Here is a 26,828-nt window from a genome sequence, read left to right as displayed (position 1 = left end):
GATCCGCAAATCAGGGTTCCATCAATTGGTATCAGAGCTTTGGTTCTTGAAACCAGGTGTTATCTATCCTTTGTGTTTGGTGTTTCATGTGTGTTTCCTCCTTTATTTGTTGTGTCAATTTTTTTGTTTAACTCTATATTATTATTTTATCTTCCTTTGTTTTATTTCTTTGAGTTTATCTTTCTTTTCTAAACTATATCTAGTATCAATATCTTTTTTATCTTCTTTATTTTTTATAAATATAGCATTAAAATTCGTGCAAAAAAAAGGAAAGAAAGAAGTTAAAAAAAAGAAAGAAATCCAATTTTCAGATTTGGAGGCAAAATTCTGTTACAATCTAGATTTGGATTTTCCCAATCACATATTTGCATTCAAATTTGAATTATGTGCCAAAAAAAGTGCAGAGATAAAAATAAAAAGCAAAAGAAGCAAAAAAAAATGATAAAAAAACAAAATCTGCATTCAGAGTCTTTCTTGTTTTTACATACTTCTATTTAAAAAAAAAGTGTGTCTTGTTGGTTATTTACATCTAGTATAGTTCAATTTTTGGACAATCTTTTTCTTCATTCTGGAGTCTTTTAGTTTGTCTTCCTTGACATTCCTTTTGAGTATTCCTTTCATTATTTTTGCTTGTCTTCAAAATTTCTTAGTTTTATCTTGGAGTATTTCTTTTCTTGGTTTCTTGAGTTGAGTTTTGATTTGTGACATATTTCACATTGAATACTTCTTGATTTTGAGCTTGAAGGTTCTGCATATGAACTGGAAAAAAAAAAAAAGCAAGAGTGGTAAAAGGCAAGAGTGTATATTATAAAAGAAAAAGCCTTGAAAGAGTGATATACGAGTGAACTTGAATGAAATACTAAGTTGAGTGGCGAGGTCCTATTCAATTTTTTACTTGTGCACTAACTTTTCTTGTAGGTATGGCTTCTACAAGTGGAGATGCTACTCCACCATCTTCAAAAACCACAAGGCTCATGGCGGAGATGATTAAACTTAATGATCAAATGAGAAGAATGAGTTATGACAATGAAGAAAGGATGGAGAGAATGAGGAGAGTTTGAGAAGAATACATAGGAGTAGTGAAGTTTTAAGTGTGCAGATTGAAAATATAGAGCGAAGAAGAGAGGTAAGATCATCTAATTCTTCTCATGGAGAAGATGAGGGGTATGAAGAGGATGAAGGAAGATGAAGGAATGAGAGGTATAAGAAGAGAAGAAATCATAGAAGATATGGAGGTAGACAAAGAGAGGAAAGGATTGAGGGAGTGAAGGTGAAGATCCCTACTTTTAAAGGGACTTGTGATCCATAAGTGTATCTTAAGTGGGAGATGAAGGTTGAGCAAGTCTTTGCTTGCTACAACTACAATGAAGAAAAAAAATCAAATTGGCCTCTCGGGAGTTTGAGGGATATGCCTTAGTATGGTGGAATCAAGTGAGGAGTGATGTTGAAAGGATGAGAATGTCGTTGATTAATACTTGGTAAGACATGAAGAGAGTTTTGAGAGAGAGATTTGTGTCGTCCTACTATGGGAGAGACCTTCACAACAAGCTCCAAAGACTAATTCAAAGAAATAGGAGTGTGGATGAGTATTACAAAGAGATAGAGATTTCCTTGATTAGGACTCAAATTGAGGAGTCTCAAGAGACCACCATGGCAAGGTTTAATTGTTTGTATTTATTTTTAACTTGTTTTATTTTTAACTTATTATTACAATGGACTCGGTACCTCTTTGATATCAAAGTCGTTATTTAACTCTGGATAGACATAGAGATCTAACTAGTACTAATAGTTCTCTTAATCAATTTTCAACAAAAACCCTTGAAGACTTATCTAAATTGTTGATGTTCGCAACCCTTCAAAGAGAACACCAGCAATCTTACACTCTATTTGTATTGAAATAATAACGTGCTAATGTTACGTGTTTTGTTTGATCCTAATTGGGAATATTTTGATGATGAAAGAAAAGGGATAATGGCGTTGAATCGATCTATTAAGGGTAGGGTAGGAAAATTAGAAAAGTCTAGGTGAATATTTTAAATGAGATGACATATTTTTATTGATGGAACATGAATCGGGACACACTTATGGGACAAGTGATTTAAATTGTTTCATGGAATTTTTTTAAATTAAATTTATTTGAATTTTATTTAAGATCAATTATATACGAAGATACATAGATTATTTAGTTATATTATTTATTGAGATTTTTTGTCTTAATCATTCTATTCATAAATAAAAAGTGAACATGATTAATTTAAAATTTAATTAGTTAGAAAGTAAGTAAAATCTAATTAATATTTATTTATGCTAAAAAATAAATTTAAATATTATTCGAATGATTCAACCTTAATTTTAAAATATTAATATCTTATTATATATATCTATCAATTGATTTTATTGTGAGATGTTTGAGTTTTACTTGTAATTGAAATTTTGATAAACAAATTTGTAACTAAAAGCAAAAGAGTAGAATGAAAATTGATACCCGCGACTTTAATTAATACTCGCCTGACTTCATACCATCAAATATAAATATACACACATATATACATGTTTGTACTTTAATTAACTATAAAATAATCTGTGCAAAATATTGATAAAAAAATATAACTAATTTAATTAAGATACTTTCCAAACGTAATTATAAAAATCACAATTACAATTACAATATATTTGTGTAATAACAAATATACACTTCCAATGTAGTGGTGCACTTCCGATGTGGCAGTCCATGAATTTTGTTGCACTGATTTTTTCACAGCTCAGTAATTTATCACGTCTTGATCATATACTAGTTACTGAGGAAGTTTTTTAGACTTGAAGAAGAAATAAGAATAAAGGTCTACACACGTTTTAACAATTTTCATTTTTTTAATTTATTATTATGATTATTATAAGCATATATATATATATATATATATATATATATAAAAGAATATAAATGTGTATATAATTTTGTGAGTATAAAATTAGGCTAGAACCTAGGATAAATTTGAGCATGTAATGGATGTTTCATCACCATAGTAAATTCCTGTTTCCGTGACAAATCTGCGTTCCCTCCACTCGAAGCCTTCCATTCAAAATTCCAAACCAAGTTAGCTAGCTACAAAGTACTCCAAATGGAACATTGCGAGGTTATAAGGAGGACAAGCCCTCCTCCCAGCCCCAAAGGGCATCATCTTAACCTTTTTACTCCCAATAATATCAAAGGCCTCAAAACCACTACTAAGAAACCTCTCTGGCTTGAATTCCATTGGATCCTCCCAAACCCTAGGATCCCACCCCATCTCTGCCACCATGAAGTTCACAGTCACATTTTTAGGCACCAAATAATCATTCAAAACCACGTCCTCCGTCACTGCATGTGGCACCAAAAATCACGTCCTCCGTCACGTCATGACGTCTTAAACCTTCCAAAATCACATCTTTTAGATACGGCAACTTGTTCAGATCTTCCTCTTTCACTTCCTTATCTTTTCTATCACCCAGCACTTCTTTAATTTCCTCCACAACCCTCTTTTGCACGTGCGTGTACTTCACTATATTCGCCATGACCCACTCCAAAGCCATGCAAGTTGTATCCGTGCCCGCAGTGAGAAACTCCGAACACAACGCCACAACTTCACCTTCGTCAAGCTTGCGATTCTCTTCGGGTAATTGCAACTTCAACAAAGTATCCACGTAACAAATAACACCTCCATCCCCATCACCAACATTTTTTATTGTTTTTATTAATTGGGTAAACACGTCCTTTTGGGCCTGAAGAAGATCCAGCAACTCCTGCCACCGTTTTCGCAACAACACGCGAGTGACCACTGCGGGCAACAAGTTTAGTACGCCGAATCTGCTAAGCTCCGACATTAAACAACGTTGAACGTGTTCTATGTCTTCGATTTTCTCCTTCTGAACTTCTCCACCGAAACACATGAAAACCAGCAAGGTGAACATGGCATGTTGAACGTGATCCTTCACCTTAATAGAATTGTTTTTTTCTGCGTCGGTTTTCAACGTTATGCAGGACACGCTCGCGTGTTTCGGAAAAGGAACTGAATAGAGCCGAGTGGAGCATCACGGAGACGAGGTTGCGGCGGAGGACGCCCACGTGGCACCGTAGGAGGAGGAGAAGGTGATGTTAAGTTGGCCACCGGTGGTGTTTTTGTTGGAGAGGATTTTGGGGCGAAAAGATGAGTCTTTTAGACTTTCATGTGAGAGCTCAAAAATAGATAAGTCATTTCTCTTATTAAAAAGATGAGTCATTTCTCTTAATATTACTTAATGGTGAGTAATTAAGTAGGAAAGATTGTGACAGAGAAGAAAATATGTTGTTAGCATTTTTCTACTTAAAATATAAAGTGACTTTTGATCATTTGGGATATTTGGTTTTATTATAAAAGCAATCACTCCTTCTTCTCTTTAAGAAGTTTAACAATAAAAAAAATAATTTGGTCTCAAAAGCTTATAAAAGAACTTGTAAACAAAGAACAGTTTTGGGATATATAAAAGTCTTGAAAGACTTATGTAAAAATTACTTGAATATAAAGAAATTGTTTGTAAGTAACCTCGAGTTCTGGATATGTAGTAAAAAAATCCCTAATTTGTATGTGAGGGATTGTACATATTTCTTAAGAGGTTAGTTAATGAATTAAGATAAATTATGTGTAAGAGATATAAGGTTAGTTGGATTCTTACTAAAGAAGAGAAAAATTAATGGAAGAAAATTTCGATATTTTCTTAATAAAAACTAATAAATTAATCATTAATATTTGTTGATTAAAAAAAATAAATTATGTGTACTTTTCTTCTTTACATATCTTTTTGAGTTCGTAATCTTGAGATTGCCTTGTCAAAATTAAGTGTTTTTAAAATTATTTTTAACTGAGTATTTGCAAAATTTATATTTAGATATATCATTTAAAATTCCAAAAAATCCCTTTTTAAAAGTTCGAGTCTTTTTTACTTGCTATCTAAATTAGATTTTTTTTTTTACAGAATCTAAATGATAGTTTGAACATTTAGTTTTATTAGAAACATATTTTCTGATAAATTAGGAACATTTAGTTTTAATTTCATTAAATGTTTCTTAATTTATGTATAATAACCTTAAACATCAAAATATATGAGAAGGAGGTAGTAATACATATAGGATATTTTGTTTTTAAACAATACATGAGTGGTGATCCGTGCCATGCAAGATAAACATTGTTTAGGAATATTTTTATAAAATATTTTAAATATATAAATATTTATTAGTTTTATATTAGAAACTATTTATAATAAAACTCTATTCTGTTTATTTTATCATAAATCGTAAACTATAACATTTTAAATTACTAATTATCCATTATATATAGATATATAGTTGATTAGATATCTAACGAATTATGATTTTTAGGATATAAAAAAAATGAGAAAAATAAAAATTAATTACGTGTTAGGTAAGAAAGTAATTTAAATAATTGTCTTAAAATATTTCAATTCAATCAATCTAAAGTTAGAGTTTCTAATTAAAAAAATGGGTTTAACAAAATATTTTTATAAAATTATATTTTTACTTATATATTTTTAAATTAATAAAACATATATTCAAGTGATCGATGCTGCAAGACATACATACTGATTTGTGAGCCATGTTATAAAATATTTTTAAATTTTTAACATGTGAAAATGTAAATTAAAAACAAAAGATAATAATAATTTGGTGTTAGATATCATAGTGTATTATAAATTATAACAACTTTTTAATTATTAATTAATGATTTGCAATACAAATAACTGGTTGAAGATTATATATATATATATATATATATTCTTAAATTATGATTATCTGGAAAAATATAAAAATAATAGGTGAAATTATGATTAATATTCTTAAATAAAAATATTTTATATTAGAATTTTATTATTTTTATTATATTAAATTTTATAATAAATAATATATTAGCTTATGTAAATATTAAATTATCACTTTATCCTTATTTTGAGCCCATACAATTTTAAGTTTAAGATATAAAGTATAAATTTTTACTGTATTCATTTTTATGCAATAGTTTTTAAGTTTGGTTATTGTTAATTCATAGTATAAATATTAATGTATTTTCATGTAAGTTTTTTGTATGATGTAAATATTACCTCTAAATTTGAATATTTATTTATATAATTTTTTAATATTTGTATAAAATACACTTAGCTATTATAATTTATATTTTTTTAGATAAATAATTTATATATTATAAATATGTTTTGTTTTATAGTTTCAATGTCTACAAGTATAAACCCTTAATTATCAAATGTAATGGCTTACACTATATAGTATTTATGCAAAGTTTTAATCTACTCATTATATAATAAGAAAAAGAAACACATATTAAGTCATTTCCGCTCTGAAATTTGTATTCATTTTAATTTGACTCCAAGTCTAATTATAATTCTTAATTTCGAATGGGGTGACACTAATCAATCTATAATTGATTTTGATGAATAAATTTGTAATTAATTATTAAATTTCCAATCAACTGGTAACTAATCCCATGAATGAATTTATATTTTTAATTATGATCTTAAGTATAAAATGAGTAATAAATGCACATTAAACATATTTATGATAAAATTATTACATTTATAGATTAACAAATTTTATGTCATCAATGTTGGTAATATAAAATCAGTTGTGAATGCATGCTAATAATATTAATTATACTCTGCAAATACTTATTATGGTCTTAATTCAATATTATTCTCTATCAATTTATATTTTTGTTTAATTTTCATAATATTTTGAATTTTTATTTTATTATTTTATTAAAAATATTATTTTAATATTTATTTCTTATAAAATGTTTTTATTTACTTATTTTTAAATTTTATATTAACATGAATGACATTAACACTAAAAGGATGTTAACTTACAAATAAAATAATTTGATAATAAGTTAAATTATGAAAAATATTTTTCTATATTATTAACAAAAAATTTAGTGGTAAAAAAGCAAAATATTATTTAGTATTTTTATATGTTTAAATTATATTGCATAGGAATATTTATTTCTCAATTTAATTCGTCCATTAATTGTTTGATGATGGAAAAATAAGAAAAACAAAAAATAGTAAGTTGAGATGAAAAGCAAAAAAGGTGAATGACTATTTAGTTTAGTGGATATATACTAACAACTCTAAACAGTTAACATGAACATGAATACTTCGAAGATCACTTATATTGATCGAGGCATTCATGCATAGAGATTACAAATGGAGGCACATATACCCTAGCAGATTGGGAAGTTCCTATTTCATCATCAGATATAGATGGTGTGTTCACCTGATGCATTATTAGGAAAATTGTTGTTAGACTCCTTCATGGGGATTAACTTTTGTTATTTTCTTGTGGTGTTTGTATTCCATCAAGAAAAGAAAAAAAAAACTAATACATTGCTTACATATTTTGTTGTCAAAGTAATTTTCCTAAACACATAAAAAAATGTAGAAGATGGACATATGAGAGAATTTCAATTTTAATTTGTTGGTATATAAATATAAAAATCTCAATCCCAATAAAATAAAATAAAAGAATCACCACAAATAGATCAATTGATCTATTTATTTATAATTAATGCTATAATTATGTTGAATCAAAATGATATTAATTTAAAGATAAATAGGAAAACATTTGAGAGGAATTGCTCTAGAAATTTGTCACGTGAAACTTTATATTTTAAAAACATTTTTACTTAATATATAGTATAGATTAATAAGAGATTTAAGTGTACTAGCACTACACACCATAAATTTTGGACAACAAACTCAATTTTTTTTTTACTTTAATTACTTTATTTAATGGATATAATAGTACATTACCATTTATTATATATTAAAAATAAAAAACTCATTTCTCTCTCCTCATGCAGTCATTCTCTCCATTATATCATTTCTTACCTTTCAAGTCCATTTCCTTCTAACTCTAGAACGAAACAATCCTTTTGCCTCTTTGTTCAATTTTACTTTGGTTACTTTATTTAAGGGATATAATAGTACATTACCATTTATCTTCTTTTTTTTTATTTTCTTAATCCAATCAAACTTAAATTTTATTAGATTGAGTTGATTATCAGGTTGAACCATTAAAAAATTATTATCTCTTTAAGTCTTAAAAAAATTGAAACAAAATCCTCAAACTAAAAAATAATAAGCATATTTTTTTTGACAAAATTACAAGGATATATTTAAAAATTAGTATTAATAAAATATTGCATTATTTCATATGATAAATAGAAAAAAAGTAAACCATAAATATATATTCACGCTACCATTCATAAGATCATTACTTAAAGATAAAAAAAATATTACCTTGAGAATGAGTTGTTTTTAGTTTAAAGTTTATATATTAATTAGTAATTTAATTGTATGTGAATTGAGTCGAATATTGGTTAGATCTAAAATTCTAAACTCGTCATCCAATATAATTTTAATTGAATTCATTAAACTAAAATCAATTCAATCCAATCCAATAACTTAATTCAACCTACAAAAATTTAATTGAATTGAGTAGAGTTAGGTTAGTTCGCAAATTGAATATGATTCTCTTACATTTCTAGAGGGCGAGACATGACAAGGAGAGAGAAATGAATTTTTTGTTTTTTATATTAAAATAAAAAAAATGCTAAATTATTGTTATATCCCTTAACCAATAAACAAGAAATAACTGGTTTTCTTGTCCAAAATTTTTAGTGTGAAATTCTAACATTCTTAAACTAAAAAAAATATGAAAATATGTTAACGAATCCCTTTTAATAAATAAATAATTCTTTTCTTAAAAGAATCATATTATATTTTTAAAACTCATTAACATTTTCAACATGCCTACATTGTAGAATGTAAACTACTAGTACAAGTTATGAGCATTTATGGTGGCTTTGGTGGTTTGACAACAAAATTTCCCACGCACCATTATTTGCTCTCCTACACGTAGCAAGCATTTATCCCAAACGCTAATCTTGCAAGCTACTATTTAATTAGTTTTACTTCTGTAATAATAAGGATGAAAAATATTCACTTCATTTTAAGTTATTTTTTTTCAAAATATTTATTATTTTAAAAATTAAGACATTTTTTTTCTTTCTAAAAAGATCCTTATAGTGTCTTAAATAAATAATTATTTTTCATAAAAAACTAAATAATTAATTAATCCCCTTTTAATCTGGAGTGTCTTGACAACCTAACTTTTAATTTTCAACAACGGTTCTGGAACATATTATGGAAACTGTGAAGATGAAGTCTTGGTATAAATTAAATAGTAGTGCATAAATAGTAGACATAAATTCTCCATTACCTAAATATTTAATCTAATAATATATCATTACTAAATTTTATGTTATGTTGTTGGAGAATAAGGATTTCATGTTGTTAGAAGTGAGAATTGTTTTATTAAGAAACAATACATCAAATGTATGCTAATAAAACAAGCAAAAAAATAATTCAAAATAACTTAATATTTTAGTCTAAATTTTTAACTTTGATAAATTTAAAAGTTTATTAAATTTGTATAAATTTGACCAAATCTATACAGTGTCTATTAAAAAAATTGCAGTACACAAATAAACTCCAAAAGATAAGTAAACTAAGTAAAAATTAACACCTAGAGTTTCATAACCATATTCATAAGTAGCAATACTATACATGGAAATATGTACTAGTGCTCTCCATTATTGGAAGCTGATTTCAAGGGAAAAGTTTATGTCAATACTAAAAGGAATATTACATAAAGATGCTATAAGAGGAAGCGCTTTGGCTCCGTCTTGAAGAACTTATTATTTTATGCTGTAAGTTATGAGATTATTTGGAAAAACTATCAAATATCTTATGGCTAGATCATAAAATGTTTTTAGATTATTCATTTCTATAAGCTCTCTAAGATATTTCATAAAAATAACTTAATGTAGATCTTACAAAATGGTCCACCTTTGAATTCCACCAGGAACAAAATATAAAACGTGCATAATTAAATATTTTATTTGTTTATCCATCTAAATTAATATAAATATTAACTCCTACACAAATTAAATTAGAATTATTTATTGCTAATAATTTTTTTATTTTTATATGTTTCCTTCTTTTTCACTAAAAATATTAATAAATTACAATTTTATATCTTGCTAGTAATTTGTGTGTGTGTGAGAGAGAGAGAGAGATATGATGATGCATGTGATATGAATGAAATAGAAATGTTGAAAAAGTAACATAATCATGCCATTATATAACTCAACATTGTCGTAAAAATCACAATACCTAAATAACCATTAAAAAGTTAATGAATGTGAATTAAATGGTACAATCAATTGAGAAAGATAACATTAAATTAGGATTAAAAAATAGTTTATACAGATTCTCAAGGAAGATATAGCTCAATGCACAATCTTGTCTATCAATATGCGAGACATATATACTGATTTGTGAACAATGTTGTAAAATATTTTAAATTTTTAACATGAGAAAATGTAAATTAAGAACAAAAAATAATAAGAATTTTGTGTTAGATATCATAGTGTATTATAAAGTATAATAATTTTTCAATTAATGATTATTGATTTGAAATATAAATAATTGGTTGAAGATTTGAGTAATTTATATATATATATACATATATATATATATATATATATATTCTTAAATTATGATTAACTGAAAAAATAAAAATAATAGGTGTAATTATGATTAATATTCTTAAATAATAATATTTTATGTTATAATTTTATTATTGTTATTATATTAACTTTTATAATAAATACAAATATTAACTCCTACACAAATAAAAAATTATAATTATTATTTTCCAACAAATTTATTTATTTTTGTATGTTTCCTTCTTTATCACTAAAAATATTAATTTAATTAAATAAATTACAATTTTACATCTTGCTAGTAATTTTTATATGTTGTTAGTAATTATATATATATATATATATATATATATATATATATATATATATATATATATATATATATAATTTTAACACCTTAATTTATATTTTAACCAATTTGATTATTAAATATTTTAATTTTAAAAATTGTTGAGTGGTGTGATATATATGATGATAGATGTGGTATGAATGAAATAGAAATGTCGAAAAACTAACATAATCAATACCAATATATAACTCATGCGCAGGCTACCATGGTGACTTAAATCCCTTGTGTTTTGTGGTCAAGTTTAAGAGTGACCGTTAGATTTATGTTTTTTTTTTATATTCGACGACTAGATTTAGCCCATGGAACTGTGTGTACCGGTTATTTGTTTTTTTTTAATGATTGTGTGTTAATTTACATGTTTTGGCCTTCTAAATTATTACTCTCTTCGGTCTTATATATTGGTCACATTCTAACAGAAATATTTGGTTTTATTATAGTCACCAACTAACCTATTAATAATGATAGTCTATTTTTCATGCAAGTCCACCCACTCTTTTCACCCATGCAATTAATGAAAATATGAGTAGTTCTTCAAATACTCTATTCTCTTTCCTTTTGTTGCTATTGATCCATATCCATTGATGAAGATAAGAGTAATGAGTGAATATTAATAATGGTGTCTAAGAGAGAGAATATGAGATAATAATTTAGGCTAAACATTTAATTAGTTATTGATGAAATTAGTTGAATGCGTAATTATGTTAAGGTATAATTGAAAACTTGTTTTATTTTTAAACATATTTAATAACTTAACTTCCTTTCCTTGATTTTGATGATTCGGTTGAAAGTGATCAATATATAGGACCGGATGGACTATATATTTTTAATAAAAGATCTGAATATAATTGATAATGTCAAATTTACCCATTGTTGATTGAACGGTGCCAACTATACTTTTTTAATGATTGTGTGTTAATTTACATGTTTGGCCTTGTTAATTATTATATATTTTTAATGCAAAATCTGAATGTAATTCTTAATGTCAAATTTATCCATTGTTGATTGAATGTTATTTTTTTTCTTAATTAAGTTTTTCATATTTTAAATATAGGTCATTTTTAGATTATTACTTAATATTACTTTTTTTCAACTAAGTACCTAAAAAAATTTCAATTTCATTTTACTACTCGTCATTAGTCGCATTCTTTTAAGTAATGACATGACAAATGAAGTGTCATGTCATCACGCCTTATCACAGACACCTCATTGACACATTATCACTTTCAATGGTGTAACAATGACTTGTCATTGATTGGACGTGATGTTGTAACATTCCGACTGTCATATTATCACTTAAAGGAAGAAGACTAATAATAGGTAATAAGTTGAAACAATTTTTTTTATAGGTAGTTATTTGACAAAAAATGAATTTTTAGGTAGTAATTTGAAAACGATCTATTTTAGGTATGAAAAACTTAATTAAGTCAATTTGAAAAATAATTTTTTAGTTAACAAATGATAAGAAGGAGTTTTATCAAAATAAATAATTTAATTTTAGATAAAATGATAAATGAAAAAATTTATTTTTTTATTGAAAATAAAAATAAAAATGGTAATCATAAATTTAAGTTATGTTCAAAAGTAAATCTTATAAGTCAATAAGAAAAAATCGTTTATCAAACAATTTTATTTGATCAAATATTTGTAAGCTTGTAAAAAAAACTAAAAATTAATTAAAATAACTTGATGAATATATATGTAATTTATTTTTATATAGACTTAAGAAACTTTATCCTATTTATTTTTTTAAGATAATTTCTCATTCAAAATAAGAAATGCATTAAATTAATAAGATTTTTTATTGGTAGGAATAAAAAAATACTATTTAAAATTTACAATAACTCACCTATCAATTTATCATGTTTAATCAACTAAACTAGATTAATAAGATAATATTAAAGGTAAAATTAAAGAGTTAAGATGCGTACATTTAATATTTGGACAAAGCTAAATGAGAACCAACAATATCAAATGGTGAGATATATATATTCTAGGTCCAGATAATAGTGAAAGAAGAGTGAGGGTAGACATAACATGTTACATGCGTACCTTGATCATAGATCGTAAAACACCAATTACATATGGTTTAAATATGTTTTTCATACCTAAAAAATAGGTCACTTTTAGATTACTACCTAAAAATTCATTTTTTTTCAAATACCTATCTGAAAAAATTTTATGTTTCAACTTATTACCTGTCGTTAATTCTCTTCTGTTAAATAATGACGTGACAGATGAAGTGTCATATCATCACGCCCAATCACTGATATGTCATTGCCATGTTGTTGAAGGTGATGACATGACAATGATGCGTCAGTGTTTGGACATGATGACGTGACACACTTCGTTTATCGCGTCATCACTTAACAGAATGTGACTAACGACAGATAGTAAAATGAAACTGTAATTTTTTTTCAATTACTTGGTTGAAAAAATGAATGTTAGGTAGTAATATGAAAATGATATACATTCTAGGTATGAAAAACTTAATTAAGCCTTTTTTTTATTGAAAATTAAATGTTTAAGTTGTGTTTGTTAAGAATGTTGATGTCATCTAGAGTGTTGGTATTGGTGGTGGTGCAATGGATGTGATGACCATTAGAAGGAGGCCTTCTTTGAAAAGAAAAAAAAATAGGTATGAGTTAGGCAAAGTGTATTCCGACCCAAAGATCCAGTCCACGTTTTGGGTCCCAACATAGGTTGGAGTTCATACCTTTTCGTAAACCTTTTATCCTCAAGCATGGTGTGATTAGTTTGTCATGCGTGTGGGCATTTGGTTCCCTTGTGTTATCAATGTTGTGTTTGGTTGTCTAAAAAATGACATTTGTCAAATGAGGGTCAACTCTAGCCGTGACATTGGGTGGGAAGAGGAGGGCATAGGATTGAAGAAACTACTGAGCCATGAACGCACATAAGAGAAGGAGTCAAGTGTAGGGTTCTATGCATAAGACAGTGTTGGCATGAAGGTGCTCTGGTGGGCTGCAATGATAGAAGGGGATTTAGGGATGGGGTTAATGATGAATAATTATTAAATAATAATAGAATTAACAATATAATTAATAATAATTGAACATTGTAGATCAACATGTATAGGCTTTACAAGAAAAAAAAAAACATGTATGGGCCGAAATTTGTTGAATTTTTTGGGACCCTTGGTTGGAAGGTAGAATTTTTTGGAAAATTTTACAAAGTCAGGATGAACCGACACGAACACAATATGATCACAAGGAAGTCCAATAGACATAGCGTACTTAATTTTAATTTCACGGTAATTTTAATTTCACGGGATGTGATGAATTTCAATTATCTTTGATGCTTGTTAATATTATTGAATACTTAGTAGATTTATTAGTTTGTTAATTAAGCATTAAGAAAATTAATTATTTTGTTATATAATTTTTTTTAAGTTTTGTAAAAAAAAAAATCATATTTAGATTTTAGTGTAAATCTATTAAATTTGAAATGTAAGGATCAATTTTTAATAATGATTATAGTTTAGAGTTTTTTATATAATTTTAAATTTGTAGAAATGATTATAACGAATTAGTGAATGAATTTGATATATTTTTTGTTTTTTTTATTTTAATAAAATGCCATATTTAGATGTTATGGACTATGTAGTAAATGTAGAATTAAATGGTGAATAACGATATACATTTCCCGATTGACTTTTTTAAAGTTGATGTGGATATTCATTGCAGAATACGTCAAGTATATATTATAAAAGTTGTGCATTGATGTCGTCTTATTCCCATATTGGGCAATTATTTAAAAATGGTTATGACAATTTTTCTTTCATTTTCTATTAATATAAGCTGAAATTTCATCGAATTTGAGGAAATTATTCCTTCTTCAATTTATTTTATTAATGTTGCCATGTTCATAAATAAATATTTTGTAGACCAAATTATTTATTAATCATCTTCCACGTGGATAAATAATTGTTGCCTAGTGCAAATAATTTATTAAAGCTTACATGTATATTTATTGTGTAATTATGTTGCAAGTTGATTGAAGTGTACATACCAAAAACATCGTACTATACATTTATTGATATATAATGTTGGACATGTAGTCTCCCAGCTAAGTTATTTCATATAATATTATCATTGTTTGCATTATAAATATTCTAAAGTGAGTGATGTCTAATAAGTCGTAGGAGAAGTATTTTGTGCATGAATCCTGGTCTAAAGTTTAGGTTCCCTTACATTTCCTCCCACGAGTCAAAGTCCCGGTTCAATTTGGTTGCTATGAATTCCATAGCGACCTTTGTGTTTGTCTATTTTCTGGGGAAACGGTTTTGAATGGCGAACATGGCTTGTCATACAAAGATGGTAAGATGAAGTCAGTGTGAGTTTATAAGAGCATTAGTCTAGGACTGAAGGAGATCATTGAAACTAAGATTTGCAGCTCCACTGAAGAGCATGTATCCGCTCTTCAATGGTGATGCCCGATATCTAATTTCTGTGGGTGTGTCAGTTACTCACCTTACAATCTTTGTCATGATGAGGATGTCCATAACATGTTTTTTATGGTTGACAAAAATCCTAACGTTACATATCCAGAGATTTACACTTTTGTGGAACAAAACCACCCATATTCAGATGCCCAACCTGTTCCAGATTCCCAGAACCAACCAACACCTACATGTGCACCTGCCACAGCTGAAGATGCTGAAAATTCCAATGCACAATTGATGAGGGATTTACTTGGTGAAAGAGAAGAAAACTATGGATACAATCCGTGGCCTAGTGGGTTATTCAAAAGTGTTAATTCATCTGAGTGGAACAATTGGAATTTATCTCCAAGTCACGAGTGCATCTTCAAGGATCGTGACTAGTCATGCACCATGGAATGGTTATTTTTTAATAATTTTTACTTGGTGAACTATGTTGCGGTATCTTCATTGTGTAATGCCATGTAAGGTTTAAACAAAATAAATGGTTATTTTTAATAATTTTTGTGGTGCTTTACATTACTTGACAATTTTGCAATGCTACATTTTTAAGAGAACGAAAAAGTTTCCTGGCCTAACCCGTAAAATCTTGTAAAGAAAATAAAACACATATCTAAATATTATACCAGCAGCTACAAAGGTTGGTCCTGCCTACAATGAACCATACACAACAAATGGCAATGACAGATATTTAACTTTATTTTTTTGGTTAAAGAATATAAGTTACCGAAATGATGACTTAATCCCAGCTGCATGTAGAACCTACACGAAAAAGATTCTGCTTCACCAAAATGTTGTTAGACAATAATATTTATTAAAATGATTATTATTTAATATTTTTAGTTTAATAATATTATGAATTTAATTTTTTGGAACAAATGAACAAGACAAGCACATTTTTTAATACCAGGTGCAGAACATAAACATAAGTATTAACCTATTTCACCGTTATAGTTTTTGTTGACTTAACTTTTTCTCAGTTGTGCCATAAGCCTCATGCTTATAGAAACGATTTGTCGCTTTTGGTTGAGGTTTCATTTACACCAAATAGGTTATTATGGGTTCATGTAATTGGTTTGAATGTGTTTCTTAATCCATAAATGGATGACTTGTGTGATGAGTTTTATTAAATGAATGCCAGGTGTGGACCCATTTAATCTAACCTTCAAAATGGCTACTACACCCACAATATAATAAGGTAAATGAACATTTGTTGGCTCTTCATCCTAATAGATGCCTCACCTTATCGTTGTGCGTGGGTCTTTCTCTAAAAAAATATAAGCTTTAAGCCTTATTCGTTCCCTCATGAATAGCCATCACTACTAAAAAAAAAAAAGATTTTTTTAAAATGGTCCAAAACAATATTTAACGATGGTTGTTGACCGTCGTAGTACATATATTGTAAAAAGTGTTAATTTTCAACGACGGATAAGAAAATACCGTCTTAAAAAATTGACAACTTTCAACGACGGATAAGAAGATATTGACTTAGAAAACTGACAACTTTCTAAGACGATGTTTACTTAGAAAGACAACTTATTTTTAATTATTGATATTTTTTTTAACAATATCCCATCATAAAAAATATGAATAATTAAAAATAATCTTTATTATCATAATTTTAATTAATATTATCATAATATTAATTAAAATCATGACAATAAATTAATTAATAATTAAAAATGTATGATCATAAGTTTTTTGGAAGGTAGTCAAGAGTAATATGTATCCAACATACATTAATTAAAAAATGAACCTCCATCTAATACAGAAAAACACACAAACACAACACAAGTAAGAGATTGAAATTAAACTGAGATTCCCTTACCCTTCAGATAAATATTTATTTAACAGTTATCTTTGACTTAAATATTAGGATTTGATATTTCTCTTATTTATGACTTGCAGGTATGAAAATGAGAGATTAAAAGAAAAAAAGATCGAGAAAATATCCAAAATATCAGGAAGATATGATTAAAAACAAAACAAATCCAAAAGATATCAAAAATATCAAAAAGGAAGATTTCTAGCATCAGAACCAAGTCCACTACAACAATTATAAAAAAAAGGGAGTCAAGCCAAGCAGAAAAGAAGACCACATAACACCCCTCTAGTAAGAGTTTCATCTACTCTCTTTCTTTCTTTCACCTCTCTTATCCCATCAGTTCTTATACCCCATCTATTGTAAAGCCACCATGAGTGGCTAAAACCCTAGTTAGGGCCTGACAGACCTAAAAACCAATAGATGTATGATGTACTCACTATTTATCAATGCAAAGGTGTTTTCTATTCTATTATTTTTTCTGCTTTTATCTTGCATTATTCATCTTTATATTCTGTTAGGGGTTAGATGCTCGGGAGAGGATAACTTCTAAATAAGATTTAAAAAAGGTATCCATGCATTGGTTTTAGGGGTTAGACGCTCGGAAGATGGTAACTTCTAATAGAACAAAAAGAAAGGATTTCATAAGAAAATCATTGCTAGGAATAGAATGATAATTTTATGTCCATGCATTCTTGCAAACATCTAGTATTCATACTTCATGCATTTTATTTGTTAAGTCTTTGCAAAGGAAGTTGGAAGATAGATAAATAAAATAGGCTTGTCATCCTGAGGAATCAGGGGCAAGTACATGAACAAATGTGGGTAGAATAGGATCACCTAAATTGATAAAGAAAAATCATAAACTCATACATCCTAGGTAAACAAGGCAGGCCAGGTCTCAACATTATCACGTTCTTGATTTTATTTCTTTTATCTTCTATTTTTATCTTCTATTTTTATCATATCTTTTATTATCTTATCTTTTCTTATCTTTATCTTAATCTTTTATTTTTCTTATCTTTTACTTTTATTTTCTTATTTTCTTTATCTTTTATCTTTGTTATCTTTTAATTTAAATATTTTATTTTCATCTTTAAATCTTTATCTTATCTACTATATTTTCTTATCTTTATTTTAAATTCTTTATCTATTGCTTTTAACTTGGGGTTATGCATTAATCCAAGTACAAACAAAGTCCTGGGGATTCGACACTCGGACTTCCGAGTACTTTATTACTTGTGACAAATTTGATACACTTGTCAACGAGTTAACAAGTTTTTGGCGCCGTTGCCGGGGACTTTGTTTTTCGTACTTGATTATTTGCATATTCCAATTTTAAAGCAAATAGTTTTCACTTTTCACTTTTTATTTTACTTTCTTTTTTTATCTATTATTTTTTAGTTGCTTCATTTTATTTTTCAATTTTTTCTCTTTATTCATTCTTATTTTACTTTTTTCTTTTTTATAAAAATAAAAATTAAAAATTAAAAATAAAAAAAATATTTAATTTAATTTTTATTCTGTGATAACGTGCATGATAGTTGTTTCTTTTGTGAATATTGCACATTCCTTCTTTAAAGAACTCATCATGGCAGAAGATCGTCCACAGAGGATGACGCTAGAGGATTACTCTAGTCCTATTATACCTTAATACTTCACCAGCATAGCCAGACCAGAGGTGCAGGCGGCCAACTTCTCATATCCATATTCCTTGATTCAGCTGATTCAAGGGAATCTATTTCACGGCCTACCAAGTGAAGATCCATACGCACACCTGGCCACATACATCGACATTTGCAACACGGTGAAGATAGTCGAAGTGCCAAAAGACGTCATCCGCCTCAATCTATTCTCTTTTTCCTTGGCCGATAAAGCAAAAATATGGCTTCGCTCGTTTAAGGGGAATAGTCTGCGGACATGGGACGAGGTGGTGGAGAAATTCTTGAAGAAATACTTCCCAGAGTCAAAGACCATTGAAGGGAAGATGAAAATCTCTTCATTCCATCAATTTCCTGATGAATCCCTCAGCGAGATGCTCGACCGTTTGCACAGACTACTCAGGAAGACGCCTACACATGGGTACAGTGAACCGGTGCAACTGAACATCTTCATAGATGGCTTGCGACCACAATCAAAATAATTACTGGATGCATCCGTAGGAGGGAAGATCAGGCTAAAGACACCGGAGGAGGCAATGGAACTCATAGAAAACATGGCGGCTAGTGATCACGCCATTCTTTGTGATCGCACATATGCACCAACAAAGAGAAGCCTTCTAGAACTCACTACTCAAGATGCAACCTTAGCTCAGAACAAGCTGTTGTCCTGACAAATAGAAGCCCTAACAGAGACCCTCAACAAGCTTCCACAACAATTACAAGCAGTAAGTCCTTTTCATTCTTCTGTTATGCAGGTAGGGGGATGCCACATATGTGGAGGAACACACGAGCCTGGGCAATGCGTAATGCAACAAGATCCTTCCAGGGAAGTAAACTACATGGGCATACCAAATCGCCACGGATTCCAAGTGTACCACTAGGGAGGACCATTAGGATTCAATCACGGCCCACCAAGATTCAACCAAGGGAGAACTTTTACACAAGGCTCAAGCTGGAGGAGTCATCCTTAGAATCAGTACAACAAAGAGAATAAGAGTCAGCTGCCCTATCAGCATCCTAGCCAGGGGCCAAGTCATCAAGAGAAGCCCACTAACATAGAAGAAATGCTAATACAGTTTATGCAGGAAACAAGGTCACATCAAAAGAGCACTGATGCAACAATTTGGAATTTGGAAGTTCAAATAAGCCAATTAGCTCAAGAAAAAGCTGAAATGCCCACTAGAACTTTCGAGGCCAACACAGAGAAGAACCCAAAGGAAGAGTGCAAGGTAGTTCTGTCCAAAAGCCAGAAGAGAGCACAAGAAGAGGGTGAAGTAGAAGAAGACCAGTCTGAGGAAGGAAGGACAAACAGAGATGAAAAGAAAGAAGAAGAGAAGAAAGAAGAAGAAAGAGAAAAGAAGGAAGAGGAAGAAAAAAATGAGGAGAAAGCACAATAATGGGAGAAGCACTCACAAGTAAAAATTCAACAAGAAAGTATTCTCCAAGTCAATACCCTCCTCATCAACTGATTGTCAAGGAAGAAAGACATGGAGAACATGAGAAAACCTTAAGTGTCATTCTTTCCTTGATCGCTACCACTTCTCTTGCAATAATGTGGAAGGTGCTTACAGAATACACGAGTTTCATGGTGTCTCTAGCTAAGAGACGAAAATGCAAGGAGGATGTGTTTTATGTGACCTTCATGCCACCTTGAAGCCATTGGACCCGTCAAGCTAATGACATTAAAGAAGCGCTTACTGGGAGGCAACCCAGGATGTCTTACTCTATCTTTCTTTTAGTTAATTGCATTATGTGTTTTGTTCTTTTTAGGATAGTTGTGTTATTTCCTTTCTTTATTTTGATTTTGTGCATTTTAATTTCAGCAATTTAATTCCAATAGTTTAAATTTAGTCATTGAATAAAAATTGCATGATATTTGTGAAGTCACTATTTAGGCTTTTTCTGAAGGATTCAACACTTGAAATGCTGCATGACAATTGTGAAAATACTGGTTTCCTGGAAGCAAGAGTTAGTCAAACAGTGGAACATGAATCACAAAGAGAGAAAAGGTTAGCTTGATGGAAAAAGATCATGGTCCGGTAAGCCGATAACTTTATCTTGTCCCGGTGAGTTGTGTGAACTTAATTATGAGAGAACGTCTATTTTTAAATTCCTAATTTTGCATCATTCTTAGACTGTTAAATTATTTGCATAAGGTGGATATGATCAAGGCCATGTTTCTTTTTATCTTAGCCACTCAGTCAAAAAGCCAACGTGTGATGAATTTATCCCTTGCACCCCTGTTGAGCCAAAATTAATAATGATTTGTTTGAATAAACCCCTGAGCCTAATTTTGATATCCTTGACCTTGTTTTAGGGTTCTAAGAGAGCATAAGGGTTTCAAGTTATGATAAGTCCTTAATTTGGGGGATTGCTAAGGGAATTTGCCTATATAAAAAAAAGCAGCACACAATAGGGCACCCTCAGAAGCTTGTAAGCCCAAAGTATTCTTATCCAAAAAAAAAGAAAGAAAGAAAGAAAAAAGATTGCAAATAAGGGCAGAAAAAAAAAGGTGCCATAAGTGCTAAGGTAAAAAAAAAATTAATTTTGAAATAAGGGCAGAAAAATAGAGGTGTCATAAGTGCCAAGAAGAAAAGTGCTGCTAGAGGAATAAAGGCTGAAAAATAAATAAGCCTAGGCAGGAAATAAGTGAAAGTTTTTCTAAGGATGCATGCTCTCTTATAATCCTAAGTTTTTGAAATCCCAGAAAAGTCATGATTTTTTGTTTAGCCAGGTCCCGTTACAAGCCAATAAAAGTCCTTAGTGATCCACCAAGTGTAAGTAAGAATAGCTTTAACTGAGATGAAGTGCAAATTTGGGAATATTAATTGCAGGTCGTAAAATTTCAAACACTCACCCCAGACACTTGTGCGCAGAGAGAAACACTAACCTTGTGAGAAAAGTGAGGCAAGCCAACTTGATTAATTTCCGATACTAACTATTTTCATATCGATGTTGTTTGTGCTTCCATTGTGAGATTATGGCAAAAGCAAAAAGGACCAGTTGAAAGAATTTGAAAAAATTGTAGCTATTGAAAGTGTTGGAGCATTCGGAGCCTGCTCTCGTTTTTGTTTTTGCTTAAGGACAAGCAAAGTTTTAATTTGGGGGATTTTGATAACTGCTAAATATGAGTTATTTTGATGATAAAAATATATTGAAAATATCCTTAAAAATATTTATTTAGCAGTTATCTTTGGCTTAAATATTAAGATTTGATATTTTTTTTATTTATGACTTTCAGATATGAAAAAGAGAGATTAAAAGAGAAAAAGATCGTGAAAATACCCTAAATATCAGGAAGATATGATTAAAAGAAAAACAAATCCAAAATATATCAAAAATATCAAAAAGGAAGATTTCTAGCATCAGACTCAAGTCTACTGCAATAACTATAAAAAGAGAGTCAAGCCAAACAGAAAAAAAGACCATGTAACCCCCCCCCTCTAGTAGGAGTTTCATTTACTCCCTTTCTTTCTTTCACCCCTCTTATCCCATCAGTTCTTATACCCCATCCATTGTAAAGCCTTTAATGGCCATGAGTGGCTAAACTCCTAGTTAGGGCCTGACAGGCCTAAAAGCCATATGTATGATGTACTCACTATTTATCAATGCAAAGGTGTTTTCTATTCTATTATATTTTCTGCTTTTATCTTGCATTTATTCATCTTTATATTCTGTTAGGGATGAGACGCTCGGGAGAGGATAACTTCTAAATAAGATTTAAATAAGGTATGCTTGCATTGGTTTTAGGGGTTAGACGCTCGGAAGAGTGTAACTTCTAATAGAACAAAAAGAAACGATTTTATTAGAAAATCATTGCTAGGAATAGAATGATAATTTTATGTCCATGCATTCTTGCAAACATCTAGAATTCATATTTCATGCATTTTATTTGTTGAGTCTTTGCAAAGGAATTTGGAAGATAGATAAATAAAATAGACTTGTCATCGTGAGGAATCAGGGGCAAGTAAATGAATAGATGTGGATAGAATTGAATCACTTAAATTGATAAAGAAAAATCATAAACTTATACATCCTAGGTAAACAAGGCAGGCCAGGTCCCAACATTATCACGTTCTTGATTTTATTTCTTTTATCTTCTATTTTTATCTTTTATTTTTTATCTTATCTTTATCTTAATCTTTTATTTTTCTTATCTTTTACTTTTATTTTCATATTTTCTTTATCTTCTATCTTTGTCATCTTTTAATTTAAATCTTTTATTTTCATCTTTAAATCTTTATCTTATCTACTATATTTTCTCATCTTTATTTTAAATTCTTTATCTATTTCTTTTAATTTGTGTTTGCATTAATCTAAGTACAAACAAAGTTCCTGTGAATTCGACACTCGGACTTCCAAATACTTTACTACTTGTGACAAATTTGATACACTTGCCAACGAGTTAACATCTTCCTTTTTCCACAATTTTTTGCAGCAATCACAAACACATGAAAAAACTAGGTAATAACACTACCCACCCTTTAGAAAATTTCTCTTATATAGGAACCTATCCTCTTCTCACAAGTCTCATGTCCAGCAACACCAAAATGAACACAGTTCACACACAACACAAACACTACATTCCCAACCTCTCTCCTTTCTTTTACCATGAAAATCCATCAACAACCAAAATTAAAAACCAAAACTAACACATCAACAATAGAGAAAACATAAGACAAAAAATAAAAAACTCTCTTGGACCCCTAAATTAACACAGTAGCCATTTATTGATTTAATTTTTTAAAACAAATTTCTAGAAATTATTCCTTCATAATTTCCCCTAAATTAATATATCAATTTTCCATTATATTATATATTAATTGAAAAAGTAAATAAAATGTACATCTAATAAATTGTGTACCTCTTAAAAAATAAAAAAGAAGCAACATGAAAAAACAAAATTTGGTGAGATCTGAAGCTAGTTTCATTCATGGCAGTGTCCAAAGGAAATGGTAGAGTTTGTGTCTAGATGCATAACTTGTTGACAAATTAATATAGAGCACCAAAAGAGACTCTTTATGGCTGTAAGTGTAGGACTCTTTATAACGTAAGTGTTGCATACTTGAAGAGCAGTAATAACATATAATATTACCATATTGGCCAAATTTCCAAGGATTTGTATTTCTTATGCAGGTATTTATGTACGGCTTATGTCATGTAAATCATAACTTTGAATGCATTGCAATCCTAAATTCCATGAGAGCACTGCAAAATTTAGATTTGGCAAGTGTTTTTTCTTCTAAAAATCATGCCTTGGGATCATATGACAAAATCATGCATATGGGAATTCCTGTTAGAAATTGATCGGCAAATTCATCCAGGTAGTTTATTCTTACACTTGTATCAATGCACCTATGCAGAAATATTAGAATGCTTCCCTTACTTCTTATATATGAATGAAAGCTATATGTTTTATTTTTTATACAATTTTGTTTTATGTTTCAGTCGTTATACTTCTATTTCATATCAGTTTTAGATTGTTGGAAAACTAAGCGGTACTGGCATAAACATAATAAAACAGAATTTTTAAGTATAGAAACTGAAACAAAAAAATGCCAAGTATAGAAATAAATCCCACAGACCCGCCACTTTTTCCTCTACAAGATACTATGTATAGAAATAAATCATCAGTTATTTATTACTTTAACTGTTAAAATAAAACATAATTAATAACACTAATTATGATGATTACCTACCGATCCAGAATGAATGGCTTTACTGACTGCAACGTTGTTTAGTCATGAACTTGCTACTTCATCACTCTGCTCTTTGTCAAATCAAAAACAAAATTAATTTTATCATTTCACTTAAAAAAATTTCTTATCTTCACATCTAAATTAGCTATGGATTAAAAATAAAATGGTGCACTAGCTATGATTGAGTCAAGACTCTCTAATATAGAGACACAATTGATAACTTACCACACATGCCACATGCCTCGTTTGAGCCAAATTGGGGCCATAATGTAACAAGACCAAGTTTGATTGGTGCTCTAAAAGGCCAAGCTCTACCAAACATTCTGTTTCCCACTAGGAGAGGCCTCTCAGGAACACCTAATTGTTTGCAACTCTTTGGTAAGGTTCCATTTTCTTTGGCTGTGGTAGCATCGGGGAAATGGTAGCATGGCTCTAGTATGTTGTACACGTTAAGCCCATCAATGGCTTGATACCATAGCAATGATGATCATGTACCCAACAAAGAGCCAGTATTGTTAATTAGTTTTTATTAATAATAATAAGAAGAAGAAGAAAAAAAAAAAGAAAAGAAACCCATTTGTGTTGCCATCTTGTTGTTCCTTGTGAATATGTCTCACCCTATCAATTTTTTCAATGCTCTTGTAACACACATCATTATTCCTTAAACAATCAACGATAAACTACCAATTAGGAAGTTGAAGTCTACAAGAGGCAATATCAATTGTTGAGGAAAACACTAACTAAAAATTGATCTCATAATCCCAGACATTTTCTTTTGCTGGTATATAAGTTTAATATATATGGTGAGGCTACCATCAAAATCCTTATTCCATATAAAAGAAAGTGAGGCAACAATCAACAAGACACCAGTCATTCTACCTGGATATTTTTAGGAAAAGGAATTGAAAATCTCAGCAAAAGATGAGCTTCAGGAATAAGATACTGCCCCCAGTCCTCTGATCAATAATGCTTGAATATGCCCTGTGCATCAAAAGAATAAACCTTTCTTGTCCACTTGTTCTTGTTCTTGAACACCGGTATCAACAATTTAAACTAAAAAATTATCTCAAGTTTTACAAAGCAAGGGAGATTATTCAGCTGCAAAAATCAGAGGGGATGGAGTAGCAACTTTTCCTATGCCTTGTGTTCATCACAATGGTGTGTAGCTGTAAAACAAGAGAAAAATCAAGATGCATCAATGATGACTAGAGGCAGTATTACTTATCCAAAAGCAATAAATGAATCTGACAAATTTAATTTACCTTCAATTTCTGTTTAGCATCATTCTCTAATACAAGTCCAACTTCAACATATGCATCAATGATGACTTCTAAAAAAGCTTAGAAAACTCAAACAATTCTTTGAGGGCAATATATGATAAAAATCAGGTACCAAATACACACACACACACACACACGAAAGACACGTAAAAGACGATACTCACTGCCAGTCTCTTGGAGTACAGAACACGAGCTTTTGCCAATGAATCTTTCATGCATTCCTACAAGATTAAGCATATGTTTCCCTCATTAAAGATGTTAAACAAATTACAGAGGTCAATTTTAATGGTAAAAGTTTCTAGTAGACATAAAGTGCTACGAGAAATTTTTCAATGAAGGCTAAGGTTACATGAAATCTTTATATTGTTCAGTTACTTCATTCCATAGATTTAGTGAATGTACTAGTAGGGATGTCATTGTATATCTTGTAAACAGATAAGCAGCAAGTAGGAATTCATATGAATAATGTATTAGAAAAATGGAGCTCAAAGTAGATACATACCAGTCCTTTTAATCTTATAGAGAGAGGTTGATCATCCAAGGCTTCCATAACTTTTGAGGAGATACTCTACACAACTGCTACAAACCTAAATACAAAATTCTAATTCTCAAAATAAATTATCAGGTTGAATTTAATAAAACTTACCTGCAAGACCTCAGAGGCTGTCTTAATTTGATCTTTGTTCCATAGCTTAAGCATCAGTACTATAAGGTGAAATGTTCTAGGCTTGATGAATATGGATTTGTCAATACCCAGGTCTACAAAAGTTCAACATAAATCAAAAAGATTTCATATTGAAGATGAATCATGTGTTTGGAGAATTATAGCACATACCCAATTCCAAAACCCCCCAAACCCCTCTTTGATTCTCCCTCCATTGCCACCCCCAACGACAATGCCTCAACCCAGAGCATCGCGCATCCTCACCCTCTGAACCATCTTTGACGGCA

General features: G+C 29.6%; 1 pseudogene; it reads right to left on the bottom strand.

The window, feature by feature from the left end:
- Positions 1-2,974: 2,974 nt before the first annotated feature.
- LOC114397055 lies at positions 2,975-4,257 on the bottom strand (annotated as a pseudogene).
- Positions 4,258-26,828: the final 22,571 nt, after the last annotated feature.

The sequence above is a fragment of the Glycine soja genome, chromosome 18 (genome assembly GCF_004193775.1).
Source record: "Glycine soja cultivar W05 chromosome 18, ASM419377v2, whole genome shotgun sequence".
NCBI classification, from domain to species: Eukaryota; Viridiplantae; Streptophyta; class Magnoliopsida; order Fabales; family Fabaceae; genus Glycine; species Glycine soja.
The sequence above is the reverse complement of the archived record's forward strand: the minus strand, read 5'-3'. Positions and strand labels throughout refer to the sequence as shown.